The sequence below is a fragment of the Lissotriton helveticus genome, chromosome 4_2 (genome assembly GCF_964261635.1).
Source record: "Lissotriton helveticus chromosome 4_2, aLisHel1.1, whole genome shotgun sequence".
NCBI lineage: Eukaryota > Metazoa > Chordata > Amphibia > Caudata > Salamandridae > Lissotriton > Lissotriton helveticus.
This window is the reverse complement of record NC_136064.1, coordinates 71,085,696-71,098,722: the sequence shown is the minus strand read 5'-3', so window position 1 is coordinate 71,098,722 and position 13,027 is coordinate 71,085,696.

Genomic DNA, 13,027 nt, shown 5'->3' with positions numbered 1-13,027 from the left:
TGCCTTCAATGGCTACAAACTTCCACACTGCCTGAAATTAAGCAACACCTAACTTTACTTACTGATGGTGCTGACTTGCGTGATTTCATAATGGGACCACGCAAACAGCGTCAAAAGCGTTTCATAGCAGCCTCTGTATATGCAGCATATAATGAGGCCTGGAAGGTTACTCAAATTGAAACAGCAGAAAGAATACGGGAAGTTGACCGTATCAATTTGGAAAAATCACTTTCTGTAGTGGACAATGGGTTAATGACTCTGTCCTCCAGAATTTTTTCATTGGACAGCATTGTGTCTTCAGCAATCGATATATTATCGCAAGACTTACTGTTATTACAACATGGTCAGTCACAATTGCGTTCTATTGTACAGCTTGGCTGGACGTTACAAAATCTGCGTTCAGGTTATGTGCCTTGGCGTTTAATCAACACAACGTCACTATTCCAAATCTTTAACCTTACTGATAGACAAATCGGTATGGCGCAAAAGGGTGCTGATTATACAATCTTGAGCATTGAAAAACTAGAAAGATTACCAATGACAATGTCAGAACGACCTGTCAGTGAATGGATAATCCACGGAATCATAAATATTCCAATCTCAACCTTCAGGTTTCAATACTGCCAAAAATATATACAGGCTGGCATGTACGAGAAATTGGGAAAGGGGTACCTTAAAACAACATGGAACCTGCCCTATTCACATGCATGTGTCAGTAATAAAGGACAGAAAGTGTTTCTTAGTGGCAACAATTGTGCTATGTCACTAAGCGGCACGCTTCTGTGTAACGGTATTAGTTTGCACGGAGCCTGTGAAGGGAATTCATACAACCTTTTCATGTCACCAGCAAGGCGCACCTGCAACTGAAATAGAACCATTCTTTCAAAGACTCTATAATGGGAGTTACATTCTTATTGTAGACCGCAGATGTTGTAGTCTTATGCCCGGGACTCCTTATCTAGTCACTACGACGGCGAAGGTCAAGTGCTGTGGACGTTCTTTGTTCCCCAGCTCCTTTCCAGACAGGGAGGCAAGGGCATGGCCCAATTTGAAAATTACTTCTATTCGAATAGATACTTTAAGCAGAATGAAAACAGTGCTTCTTCAGACGCCTACAAGGCTCACGTCATCTAAAGAAACGTATGATCTACAAGTCACAAGGACGACTGCAGAGATACATACATTATTATCAACTAATTCCCCCGTACATTTCGCGGAAATCCTGAGCAAAATCTTAAATATTTCTGATACCAATGGGATCTCAGGGGTATTTAAGACAGTATTTTCGATGGCATTAACACCATTCAAAGCCATACTGGGTATTTTTCCAGATTTCGTCCATTCGATTTTTGGCGGACTTCCCTTGATCCTGGGACTAATTGCAGGAATCCTATTCCTAGTCCTTATTTTTCGTTATGGCAACCCATGTCACAGATCAAACTCTCGCGACAATGGAAGATACGATCCTAGCCATTGGATACCGGGACCGGATATCAAAAATCCTGGGACTCTCCCGGCTTAGAGACCTGAACATGACTTGGTTTCTATCATTTCGACCAATGTGGCAAAGGTGTGTTTTACCTGTACTAAGGTGTCTGCTATGCGGAGAAGAATGCGTGTTAGACACCTGTCTGACGCTACAATCGGATGCGCCAGTGAATGCAGATACACTGTTGGTTCCTACCAAGGTTCACGCATTGTGCTGCCCTCAAAGGCTGCCAATCCTGATGACGGCATTCCTGGAATCTTCACCACTACGATTGAAGAGTAGTGAAGTTCAAGATGAAAGCAGCATCGAACAGGTACGACCTTCTGTCAGTGATGCAAATCAGAATGTCAATGCAGACAATCATGCGCACGAATGCATGGTTACCCCTATTTCCGACTTAGTGGAACTTTCCCATGAAGCTGTTGACAGTTTTTTCGAAAGCCTGAATGTTATGATGTTCTCTCCAGAACAGAAATAGAGACTTTTGAGTAAACTCGCACACGGCGTTCCCTGAATTCGGCCTTCAACTTTAAAAATAAAGTCACATGAACAATTACAATCCAGTTCACGGACAGCAATTTTTTCAGCAAGCCCCTAAAATATTTTTCTTCCTATATTTTTTCCGGGACACTGATCTTCTGCTTAAAGTAATAAACTATTCCTAGAGAACTAAGATTTCTATTTTTAGATACTTTATATAGACTTTAGCTGCCCGCTGGCATGTTCACAAATATTTATTATGTGATGAAATGGTCTCGACCTTCCTTTCTGTATAGCCATATTAAGAGCCATTTCATGTGTATTTCTCATATACCAATAAGCAATAATGCATAAAAATGCGTATTTACTTTTGCATTTAATTCATAGCTTAAGTGCATACAAAATATATGACTGCAATTTTTCAGTATATTTGAAAATTTCGAAATGCATTTATGTATTTTGGGGTGGTAAGGTATACACTATACTCTATAGTATGTTGTACTATGTTATACTATGCATAGATTAGTAGATATGACCATAGTTAGCGTGGAGTGGGTGTCGTGTATTCCTATAGGTTCTGAATCGATCCCCCTATTCCTGACCCTATTCTGGTTAAACTAACTATCAAGTTAACTAGCAGTCAGCCCATGAGGCAAGAACAGCCCCCATGATGCAGATACCGTTATCTGACGCAGTCACACTACGGCACAGGAACGTGTTATCTGATTAGGTCATAACGCTTGAGATCTAATTAGACAAGCGACATTCCTCCAGCCCCTGATAAGGCATACGACGTTCTCATAACAAATCAAACCTATGACAACCTGGAAAATCCGTGCGGCCATTGTTTTGATTTCACAGAGAACTTTAGTAAAGAATGTGCTAACGAGCAAGTCGTATGACATCTTTATTGACGTATCTATGTCCATCCTTACGTCAATCTCGGCCCCTTTAAGGTATAAATATTGCCGATCTTGCCCTATGCAAACACACGCGTGGTGACAAGACGGAGCAGCCATACTTGCCGAAGCCGAGAGCAGAAGCAGACCCCGCTGGCAGCAGCCCCGCCTTCCTGACGCGCTGAGAGACGCGCTGCTATCTCCTGCCGAGAGACCCAGCACCAGCGCTTCTGGGCAGCCCTCGCAGGCAGCCTGGAATATCGAGAGCAGAGAAAGAGATACCATTCCTCATTCATCCTAACTTCCAGGTACAGAACTGAATAACCCCTCACAGAGAATTCTTTAGCTATTCACTTGGCAAAAACAAACTTAACTTAAACTGTAACTTTCTATTCCCGCCCACGCATTAGACTTAGGTCAGGTACACGGGGTAGGCGTATTTAGAAACACCAGTTGAGTACGTTTAGTCAAATGTATATGTGTATGTAAATATATTTTAATCATTTTAAACATCATATGGCTCAGAAACCATATCGATGTTTTTACAGTATTATTTTATACTATTGCTTTTAATGTATGCACTTTACTTAACTATAAGTATTGCAATAATATCGATCCATTTCTCATGTATGAGAAAAGAGACTGATCAATAAATAACACCTTTTTATTGAACACGCCCGTCTCTTCCTTTTCTCTACATTCTGATGAGACTAAGAATGCACGTACTGACTGAGTAAAATAATTGCCTTGTGCTCACACGACTCTTGAGATTGACTCTTGATTAGGGGAGAGCAAAGTTGTCATGTTCTATGGTTGTCAGAAACTAAATCCCTTCTTGTCTAATCAGGGGAGGTAATTCTTTCCTGAACATTCGAGAAAGTTTCTAGCGAACTCTGAGCTTAGCTGGCAAACCCAAAAATTAAGTCCAGTATCGACAGTAGTAGACCTAGTTAACGTCTGGTCTAGGCCTTTACTGCTGTAGGTATTATTCCAATGCGCAGAGCCTATTGGGAAAATAGGAACTACACTACAGCTGTTTTATGTACCATCTTTTTGCGTTTATGTGCTCCAATTGTACTCTTGCCTTGTGTTCCATTCGTTCTCGTCTTTCGGTTCATCTTTGTGATTTGTTGTTTCTTTTAAATTGTATTTGGTTGTCCTATGCTTGGTTCTAATCATCTTTCTTCCATTCCACAGATTTGTATCCTTAGTTCCATCCTCCTTGGCATTCCCTTCCTGTGGTTCTATGCTGTCCTGGTGCGGTTGTGCCCCTGCTTCTTGGTTGGTTCATCTTGTTAAGTGTCGCCACTTCCCCAACCTCCTTTTTGTACCTTCCCCTCAAGTATGTTTAATGCAGTCCTCCCTTTGGATTTGTGCTGTCTATTCTCTCTATACTTTCCCTATTCCCTTTCTCCTTTTCTTTCTTTGTTTTTGTCTTCTCTCTTCTTGACCCGGGTTTTCCTTTTTTCATATCTTCTTTCCTCCTTCATTTTTGTTTGCTTTATTGTCTCTACTCTCTTCCTTATCCACATTGTATTCTGCCTTCTCTTCTTCCGAGGCTTTTATTCTTTTCTCCTTTTCTTCCCTCTCGCTTCCTTTTTCTGTGCTTTTTTATTCATATATCTCTTGTGTCTTTTTACTGTACTTACAGTGTTTCTCTTTTTTGTGCTCTACTTACCATATTTTTCTTGTTTCATAATTCAGAGTTATATCTTGGAATGTTAAAGGTTTTAATAATCCCATCAAACGACAGAGGATACTTGCCCACCTATCTTCCTATACACCTGACATTGTTCTTTTACAAGAAACCCACCTTACTGATGTAGAATCTCTTAAATTAAAGAGGGGTTGGGTGGGTAATGTGTTGTTTTCTCCAACAGATAACAAAAAAAATGGAGTTGCCATTTTAATGCATAAAAAGCTTAAATGTAAAGTTTTGCTTGAGGAGAAAGATTCGGAGGGTCGTTGGATTTTGGCCAAACTCGAAATTGATTCCATTCCTTTGACTATCTTCAATGTTTATGGCCCTACTCAGCCTGACTGTGTATTTTGGTCGACCATTACAAGTAAATGTACACAATACAAAGATGATTTTTTTCTTTTAGGTGGTGACTGTAATCAAATTGTTGACCCATTTTTAGATCGTAAGTCCACTGTTCGTTTCATTCCACATAAGTCTCATAGACAATTTCTGAACACTATTTCCCAAGCTAATCTTTCAGACTCCTGGCGTCTCACGCATCCAGACACCCTTGACTATTCTTTTTTCTCACACCCTCATTCGTCCTTTTCTAGACTGGATTATATCTTTCTCTCTCATCCTCTCATTCAGAATCTTCTCTCTTCTTCTATTGAGCCTATTGTAATTTCAGACCATGCCCCCATTGTAACAGATTTTGACCTGCTCCCCCCTCGCCTCAAATCCTCTCGTTGGCGCTTTAACTCCTCGCTTCTTACTAATCCCGACTTTTCTTCCTCTTTCCGTACTTTCACCAATGACTTCTTCCTCACCAACTCTATCCCTGATATTTCCCCACACACTCTTTGGGATTCCTTCAAGGCAACGGCGAGAGGTTTTATTATCGATTTTGTTTCCCGGAAGAAGAAAAAATTTCTTCAACAGCGGAAAGCTTCTCTGGCGCACATTAAGCACTTAGAGCATCAGTTCTATACATCATCGGATAAGTGTATGTCACCAGAGCTTTAACGCGCCAAACTTTCCTTCAACAAGCTATCTACGGACAATGCCTCTTCTATACTTCTTCGGAGTAGTGCTCGGTATTATGGCGGTCGTAATAAGTCTGGCAAACTTTTGGCTAATTATCTTAAATCCCGTAAGGAACGTACTTGTATTGAATCTATTTTTTCCGTAGATGACTCTCTTCTTCATGAAACCGATAAAATTCTTGAGCAATTCCAACTCTTTTACAGAAACCTCTATGCCCCTGAATCTCCTCCTTCTCCCTCCATGCTACATTCTTATTTTGGAAAACTCCCTAAACCCTCTACCCCTGATCTTAATTTTGCCTCTCTGGACCTCGATCTTATTCTACAAGAGCTTTCTACAGCGCTTTCCTCCCTTACCAAAGGTAAAACTCCTGGCCCAGATGGGTTCCCAGTGGAATTTTATTTGCACTTCTCTGATCTCCTTCTCCCCAGATTATTAACACTCTGTCAGTCCTTTGCTTCTTTAGGTTCGGCTGCGGGTACTTTTCAGGATGCTACTATTTGTTTAATTCCTAAAGAAGGTAGAGACCCAAAGTTTTGTAAAAATTACAGCCCTATCTCGTTGGTTAACGTCGACTATAAACTCTTTGCCAAGCTACTTGCTTTACGACTCGATTCTTTTATGCCGCATCTAGTCGGCAAAGAACAATGCGGGTTTATCAAAGGTAGACTTACCTCAGATAATTCTTGCCTTTTCCTCAATGTCTTGAATAAAGCCCCCTCTTTGTCGTTCCCTTTGGCCGCCATCTCAGTCGACGCTGAAAAAGCCTTTGATCGAGTGGATTGGTCTTTTCTATTCGCTTCTCTTGCTTGGCATGGCTTTGGTCCTAAGTTCATATCGTTCGTATCTTTATTATATTCTTCTCCCAAAGCTTCTGTTCTGGTTAATGGTCATCTTTCTTCTTCTTTTCACCTTCAAAGAGGTGTTCGGCAGGGCTGTTCCCTCTCCCCGCTTCTTTTTGTTTTGGCCCTTGAACCCTTTTTATGCTCCATTCGCCAGAACGCTTCCATATCTGGCTTCCCCTATGGCACTGACCAGTTAAAACTCTCTGCTTACGCTGATGACATTCTTTTGTTCATTTCCAATCCGGAATCCTCTATTCCCCCTTTATTAGCTGAATTTGATGAATTTTCCCTTGTTTCTGGTTACAAGATTAATTCTGACAAGACAGAAATTCTTCCTCGAACGAAGTTCTGCCTTCCTCATATTTTCTCTTCCACTGGTTTCGCCTGGAATAGTACTAAGGTCAAATATCTTGGGATTTGGTTTTCTAACCCGATCGCTTCCTCTGTCAAGCTAAATATGTCTGCTGTCCTTTCGCGTATTGATCAATTGCTTTCCTCTTGGAATCCGCTCTTTCTTTCTTGGTGGGGTAGATTGGACTCTGTTAAGATGATGGTTGCTCCCATTCTTCTCTACATGCTCTCTATGCTTCCCGTCCATATTCCCGCTCTATATTTTAAGCGTCTTGACTCCTCTATTTCGAAATTTCTTTAGAAGGGCAAAAGATCTAGGATCTCTCTCCTTTCACTTCGTAAACCCAAATCCAATGGTGGTGTTAATTTCCCTGATTTTCGTGTGTATCATAAATCCTTTACCCTTCGTCAGGCTTCCCGTTGGCTTTCCTGTGTAACATCTCCTTTCTCTCCTCTCTGGCTCTCTATTGAGCATGCCTTTCTATCTCCTTTTTCATTTGATGAGTTCATCCGTTTTTCATCCAAATCCTCTTATGACTCTTTCCCATTGTTCAAACATACTACTTCTCTTTTGCGCCCTTTATTCTCCCTCTCCTCTGTTTCTCGTGAATCCTTTCTACAACAGCCCATCTGGTATAATTCGCTCCTTCTTATCAATAATAGACCTATCTACTGGAATTCTTGGAGACGGAAGGGTATTATTTGGATTCATCAATTCTTTGACGGTACCACCCCTTGTCCATTTCCTCTTTTTCAGCTTCAGTTTTCTTGTCCTCGTTCCTTTTTGCATAAATATTCTCTTCTTATGGGAGTGATTCTGGAACATTACTACTCTCTCTCTTCTTCCCTGCCACTCGATCCCCCTTCTGCTCTTCTACCGTTACTTTCCACTCTCCCCAAAGCGTCACTTATATACAAGTTCTTCTCTTCTCCTAATCCGGACCGTCCTAAATCCAAACTTGAGCTCTCTTGGGAGACTGATTTGGGTTGTTTATGGCCGGTTTCCCTTTGGGATAAACTTTGGCTCAAATCCTTGAAAGTCTCTCGCTCTGCTCTGCTTCTCTTACTCAATCTCTCTTTTTCCTGTACCACAGACTTTTTCTCTCTCCTCTTGCTCTTTCTCACTTTTCTTCATCTTCTGATTCTGCCTGCTGGACTTGTCACTCTCCTTCCGCGGATCTTTTACACATGTTATTTTTCTGTCCTAGGGTCTCTGCTCTCTGGAAACAGGTTTGGCATTGCATTTCCCAAATATTTTCCCTCTCCACTTCATACTCGCCCTCTATCCTTTTCCTAGGTAGTCTTTCAGATGCACTTACCTTGCCGCCACACTCCTCTGGTCTCTTTGATCTTATGCTAGCACTCACCTTTCAGCAGATTTCTTCCAATTGGAAATCTCTTACAAATGTTTCCAAACAACAATGGTGGAATTCCGTCTGTCACTTTCATAGGCTGGATGTCTCCTTTGCCTCCTCCTGCAAGCCCCCTCGTAATGCTGAGCTTTTTTGGCTTCCTCTTACTGTGTATCTAGATCGTTTGGCCATGAAAAAGATGCCTCTACCTACTGAATCTGAAAATTTTAAACCGCCTTAAATGGCTTTATCCTCTGTTATATGTATACCCTTATATTTTTATACTTATCTGCTTATATTTGCATTTGCATGCTGTTGGTCTTATTTTTGATGATGTTTTATTACATTTCTTGATTTTCTCAGGGTTCGTGTTAAATTATACAGTTTTTGATGACTACAGTTTTACCCTTGCTTCTTTATTTATCTCTTATTTTTCTTTCTTTTTCATTCTGCTCTTCCCCCTTTTTCCCTTTCTCTCCCCTTCCCCTTCTTCTTCCCTTTAAAAAATTAAAAATGCTTTGTGTTACATTTTGATGACATTAGGATTGTTATGCTTTATTCTTATATATACTTTGTATCTCCCTTCCTCTTGTCATTTGTTGCCTTACTTATTGTTCAAATAAAGCTTTTCAAACATAAAAAAAAAGTTCCCCATAAATTCAGATAAGATAAAATAGGAGAAGCGGACAACAATTCAGGTGGGGAACTTAGATGTTTTGTGATAGCTTGCTGAAGATGAGAATATTTACAGTATTCTGTGGGCGGTAGATGAAATTCCTCACTTAATTGGGAAAAGGATTTAAAATTGCCACCATGGAACAGTTGTTCCAGGGAATGAATACCAGCATCCTGCCATAGAGGCCAGGATACAGTTCGACCTCGAACTCGAATAGCCGAATTAGACCATATAGGAGCATTAAAGTGAAACCGCGAATTAGATTTAAGGAGACGGTGACTTCTTTGCCAAGACTTATACATAGCAGACAATATAGGATTCTTTGGGTCACAAGAACTGGAACCCTTGCCATATAAAAGGGACAAACCAGGGCCAGAAGCCAATAAATGGCGTTCAAGTGGCACCCATTGAGGGATATCTTTAGACTTAGGTAAAAAGAAAGAAAGATGGGAAAGATGAAGGGCAAGGGAATAGTGCTCGATAGAGGGAAGACCCAAACCTCCCTGCAATTGGTGGGATTTTAATTTTGCAAAGGTAAGACGCAGTTTAGCTGTACCCCATATAAAAAGTAAAATTTTTGAATCAATGGACCGAAGAGTAGCCAAAGGAATAGTCAAAGGGAGCATACCCAGAACATAAAGAAAACGCGGTAAGGTGACCATCTTAATCGCCTGAACCCGTCCCCAAAGGGATAAACCCAGGGCCTTCCATTTATCGAAGTCCCTTTGCATTTGCGCAATCAAGGGAGTTAAATTGTCCGTGACAACGTTGTCCAATCCCCTATTGAGGAGTATTCCCAAGTATTTAAGCCGATAAGGTTGCCAGTGAAATGGAAAACCAGAGATTGCATCCTTTGTCGTACCAAGGGACATAGGTAAGGCTTCGCTCTTGTCCCAGTTTATCTTATAGCCAGAAAAAGAAGAAAAATCATCAATGACACGGAGGAGAGCAGGGAGAGAGCGCGGAAGATTAGTAAGTGTAAGAAGAATGTCGTCCGCATATAAATACATTTTTGAATGACCAATTGGAAGAGGAACACCAGTCACATGGGCCGATTGACGAATTGCAGCAGCCAGAGGTTCCATAGCCAAAAGGAAAAGAAGAGGGGAGAGTGGACAACCTTGACGGGTACCTCGCCGAATAGGAAATGGAGTAGAGAGAAAACCTCCACAGTTAACTTGGGCAGATGGGCTATCATAAAGTAGTCGTACTTTGGCTATGAGCTGATCACCTAATCCAAATTTTTGCATTATGGCAAAAAGGTATTTCCACAAGGTTTTTTTTTTAATGCAGACAGTTTTTATTAAAGAAAACAGGATGAATTTAAAAGAAAATAATGTTTTCTTTTCATTTTTTAGGGCAAGTTTCTGGGACCACTGCCTGATCTTACAAAATATTTTTGCTGCCAAACACAGATGGGAGGTGATCCCCTAGGGACCCCTCACAAATGGCCCACTTTTTCATTTGCGGCCTCTAAAACGGTCGTACATCTGGCCCAATATCCTTATGGGCTGAGAGAAAACTCCAAGCATGTCAGGGAGACTGATTTTAACATTTTAATTGCATGGAGTGTGTTCACACATTTAGGGGCAGATGTATAAAAATACCTATTTGCGATTCTCAAATAGCGATTTTTTGAGAATCGCTATTTGAGAATTGCAAAATGGTATGTATCTAAAAAATCGCAAATTTTGGGCGATTTCTTAATATTCCTTATTTGCGAATAGCAAATTGCGAATTCGCAATTAAGGAATAATTTCCCATTCATTTCTATGGGCCAGGAGGCCCATAGGAATGAATGGGAAGTTACTCTCAATTGGCGAATCTCAATTTGCGAATCGCAAATTGAGAAGAATTTCAAGGGTGCAAGGGTGTCATAAGGATACCCTGATGCACCACTGAAATTTACATGTGTGTGCATATAGTGCACATACATGCCCTAACGGTATGCATGTGTGCCACATGGCACCTTCACAAATGGCAAAAAGTGCATTTGTGAAAGAAATCGCAAATTACCACCAACCTCAAGTTGGTGGTAATTTGTGATTTCTTAATTAGGAATTGCACAACTTGGGTGCTTCATACGTAGCATTTAAGGAATCGCAATTTGCGATTCCTTAAATGCTGACGCAAAGTTAAGGAATCTCAAATTTTGCGATTCCTTAATTTCGCAATGCGATTTCAGTAATACATCGCATTTGTCGCAAACGCTGTTATTTTGCGAATCGCAGCGGTTGCGACAAAAAAATCGTTTGATACATCTGCCCCTTAATCCTTAAACAGCCCTCTGCTTTGAAGATATGTCTTTGGAAGATGGAAAGTGTAGACGCCCTGTCATGTCACTCTTTAATTTCACATTATCTGAGCATTTTTTTAAATGCAGCCAGAAAACAAAAAACAACCACACACACACACTTGCAAACTCAAAGAAAATACACAAGAAAATATAATTCATCCATTACTGTTTTGGATTGTTTTTCCATCTGTTGGAATCCACCTTCCTTTATCTTGTGTTCCAAAAATAGTAAATGCTTCCAAATGTTGACTGATAGGATTACAAATTGTGCAGTGATCTCACTTCCTGTGCATTATCTGAGCTCCTGATCACATTTGCGCAGATATAAATTATCAAGTTAACATGGGGCAGGTTATGGCGGGGTCGGTCTGCATTAGTATCCAGTGATCTTGGCTTCTCTGAATGGCTCTTGTTCAGAAAGACACTACACTGTGGTTTAAAACACCAGCAGAGGTTTATGCTGCGGATTACATGGTTGTGAACAGAAGAAATGTTAACGCAGTTGCAAATAAGCCCTTAATTACTTGAACTTTTTTTCTATTTCCATTACTGGCCTCTCTGAATTCTTTTCTGGACATGGTTCAAAGTGAAGAAGCTGTTCTTTTCAGGTCACACAAAGGAGGGATCTGGGAAAAGGCTTCTTTGAGGATGCTCAGATTCGCAGGGAGACTTTGAGATGTTAAATAATGTCCTCTCTAATCTGTCTCCTTGTATTTTCTAAAACTAGTTCACAAATATGGAAAACATACAGCAGAGCATACCGCCATCTACATGCATTTTGCAGCATGGCATCTGCACTTTTCTGGGACCCACTCCTTTTCTTTGCTCAACATCATTTGAGGACTGAGTTTAGAGCAGTGTCAAGCAGAACTACTGCTTCCAACAAACATGGAGTGAGCTTTGGGTCCACCCATTTCAAAAATAAAAATAAATAAATGTAAATGTCGGAATTTGTAAAGCGCACAGCTACCTCCACCGGAGGTGTCCCGGCGCTGTCCGTATACCGCTTAGGAACCCTTCCTGGCTTTCCTGGGAAATGTCCACTCCTGGGCACCCCCCAGGTGCAGCCAGGCATCCCAGCGCTTTTGGGGCCGTTGTGGAGACTAAGCAAGCTATTGCCCAGAGTTGCAGCGTGGGACCCATGATCAGAACAGGCACTGAGGCGAGAATATCCAGTCAGGGGAATTAATGAGCCAGAGACCCGCCGAGGCGGGAATCGAACCCTGGTCCCTGGCCAGAGCTCTGCATCAAGGTCTGCCTGCTCTAACCATTGAGCCACACTTCTCCACCGTTCTTCTTCGAAGAGCCCCTTTTAGCCTTAAGACTTTATAAACGATGTCTTGGCTCAGTTCTGTGTTATAAATATAGCTCTCTCACCAAATCCTCTTGGCTCTTTGGTGTATCTTTCCACCATAATTGCAATGCATGAATTGCCCTGTATGAGGGACTACTTTATAACTGTGACCCTCACTGCCTGCTCTTGTTGGCCTCATCCTGCATGTCGCGCCCTAATGTACTGCGTGCGTTAACATATTGGGCGACTACGTTCGAACGCCTCCTCTACTCATGCCCTAAATGCGATGTCCATAGTTCAGGGGTCAAAAGGCAGCATAAACACAGGTCTAATCAATGGCACCCCAATTAGGATAACAACCAACTTGAGCCAAGGCAAACGCTTATGCGTAACAAAGGGGTGTGCGAGCAAAGACTGGTCTTGGCTGCCGCAAATACTAAATCCCAGCTCCTAACAGCCATTGCCTTGAAGATACCGGCCAACCCTATCAATGCACAACCAACGCGCAACTGAAACCTTTAAATAAAAAACGGACCTCTAATAACTTGAAAATCATGACCTGGAACGTCGCTGGGCTCAAAAGGCTGCTCCAAAATCAAACTACGGTGAAATTCATG